This window comes from Procambarus clarkii, chromosome 30, assembly GCF_040958095.1.
Source record: "Procambarus clarkii isolate CNS0578487 chromosome 30, FALCON_Pclarkii_2.0, whole genome shotgun sequence".
Taxonomy (NCBI): Eukaryota; Metazoa; Arthropoda; class Malacostraca; order Decapoda; family Cambaridae; genus Procambarus; species Procambarus clarkii.
The window spans coordinates 20,662,378-20,665,123 of NC_091179.1; positions in this window are offsets into that span (position 1 = coordinate 20,662,378).

Consider the following 2,746-nt stretch of genomic DNA (forward strand, 5'->3'; position numbering starts at 1 on the left):
TCCAGTAAACGTATCCCAATTTGCTGGTGTTTGCCCTTGTCCTAGTGAGGCTTCCCAGGAGGTAGTAAAGAAGGAGAGAGAGAGAGAGAAAGAACCAAGAACCACTGCTGTGGACAGGGTAGAAGGTAATACTAGTAAGTCATAGGGGATTGAGATCATATCTCATAAGGAGAGAGTGGGGAGTCACAGCGGCTCGAGTGGGTGTGTGCACGTGACAACGAGGCTAAGTGTTGGAGCCGCATCCCCTAAACATGTGACGTTGAGCCCCTCTCCAAGAGCCAGAAGCGCCAAGGGTGATCTCCTAGTGAGGTATAAGCACTCTACCGCGTTGTGTGTTGGGTTGTCCATAAAGGAGGAACACGACGACAACAACACCACCAACCCACAAGACTATAATAATAGACACACACACACACACATATACACACACACACCTACATATACACTGAGTATATGTAAGAGTAAGGGAAGACATGATAACCACCTACAAAATTCTAGGGGGAATTGGCAAAGACAAAGTCTTTAGCACGAGAGGAAGGGAACAAGGGGACACGAGTGGAAACTTAGTACCCAGATAAGCCACAGAGACATTAGAAAGAACTTTTTCAGTGTCAGAGTAGTTAACAAATGGCATGCATTAGGCAGTGATGTGGTGGAGGTTGACTCCATACACAGTTTCAAATGTAGATATGATAGAGTTCAGTAGGCTCAAGAATCTGTACGCTAGGTGATTGACAGCTAAGAGGCGGGACCAAAGAGCAGAGCTCAACCCCCGAAAGCACAACTTAGTGAACTAGGTGAATACACACGCACATATACACGCACACACATGCACATATACACACACACACACATGCACATATACACACACTCACATGCACATATACACACACACACATGCACATATACACATACACGCACATATATACACTCACGCACTTATACACACGACCAGAGATTACAGGGGGCCTGATAGCTGAGTGGATAGCGCTCTGGTCTCGTAATCCTAGAGCCCGGGTACGATCCCCGGTGATGGCAGAATCAAATGGGCAGAGTTTCTTTAACCCTGGTGCCCCTATTACCTAGCAGTAAATAGGTACCTGGGAGTTAGACAACTGTTAAGGGCAGCTTTCTGTGTGTGTGTGTGTGTGTGTGTGTGTGTGTGTGTGTGTGTGTGTGTGTGTGTGTGTGTGTACTCACCTATTTGTGCATTTGTGCTTGCGGGGGTTGAGCTCTGGCTCTTTGGTACCGCCTCTCAACTGTCAATCAACTGGTGTACAGATTCCTGAGCCTACTGGGCTCTGTCATATTTACATTTGAAACTGTGTGTGTGTGTGTGTGTGTGTGTGTGTGTGTCTGTGTGTGTGTGTGTGTGTGTGTGTGTGTGTGTGTGTGTGTGTGTGTGTGTGTGTGTGTGTGTGTCTGTCTGTCTGTGTGTGTGTGTGTGCGTGCGCGGGCACGGGCGCGTGTGCGTGCGCGCGTGTGTGTGTGTGTGTGTGTGTGTGTGTGTGTGTGTGTGTGTGTGTGTGTGTGTGTGTGTGTGTGTGTGTGTGTGTGTGTGTGTGTGTAAAAATCCTTCAAGCCTCTCCTGATTATAGGGTTATCTTGGACTCAAGATGACACAAGCTTTCATTCATGTTTCAATAAAAACAATCCCCACTACACACTAAGTGTCCGTTTGTCACAGACTTCCAGTAAGCCCTGGTATGGTTGACCATTGAACGAACAAGGCATACGAATGAGGCGTTTGAACTACGTGTCTCACGGACGCCTTCCCATATTGTTCTCTGAATGAATGATAGAACTGATGAGTTAGCCAAAACATTTGCTCATAAAGAGGGAATTGAGTACCATCTTGGACTGCCTTTGAGCTGTCTGAGGGCAGTATTATTCCGGGAACATCAACAAAATCTCGTTGACTTGAGGCAAAGTGAAATTCACACCAGTTCCTCCATCTATCATCATTCTATTATGCAGGAAGAACCGCGCGTCTATGGGTCATCCAATAAGGTTAGCAGACTTCAAGATGTTACCTTTGTTAGACTTAGGCTCGGCTACAAGTACCTATGGGAGTTTGTAACATCTGCTGATGTAGATTAGACTAAATGAAAACTCTGTCAGCAGAACTGATCGCATAGTTTGCGTTATTATATAACGGTATGTGAAAAAATTGCAGAATTCAGAGATAACATCATCAATGAAGTCCAAGAAATGTTTAAGTACTTCATTCATAATGATAAACTGCCGGGAATCTTAGCCAAGTATCAAAATGTGCATACTGTAGGTAATGCATGCACATGACTGTAAAGCTGAGGCCCAGTTGGGTGGGTGTGGAGCCATGACTGTAAAGCTGAGGCCCAATTGGGTGGGTGTGGAGCAATGACTGTAAAGCTGCCGCCCAGTTGTGTCGGTGTGGAGCACATGACTATAAAGCTGCCGCCCTGTTAGGTGGGTGTGGAGCACATGACTATAAAGCTGCCGCCCTGTTAGGTGGGTGTGGAGCACATGACTGTAAAGCTGCCGCCCAGTTGGGTCGGTGAGGAGCACGTGACTGTAAAGCTGCCGCCCAGTTAGGTGGGTGTGGGGCACATGACTGTAAAGCTGCCGCCCAGTTGGGTGGGTGTGGAACAAGACTAGTAACTGTGTGACTCATCATAGATGTTAAGTGCCTTGTATAGTGACTGTTGTGAGCCTCTTGTTGAATCACTTGTGATACAAAAAGATTATCGATGTGTATATGTATTTG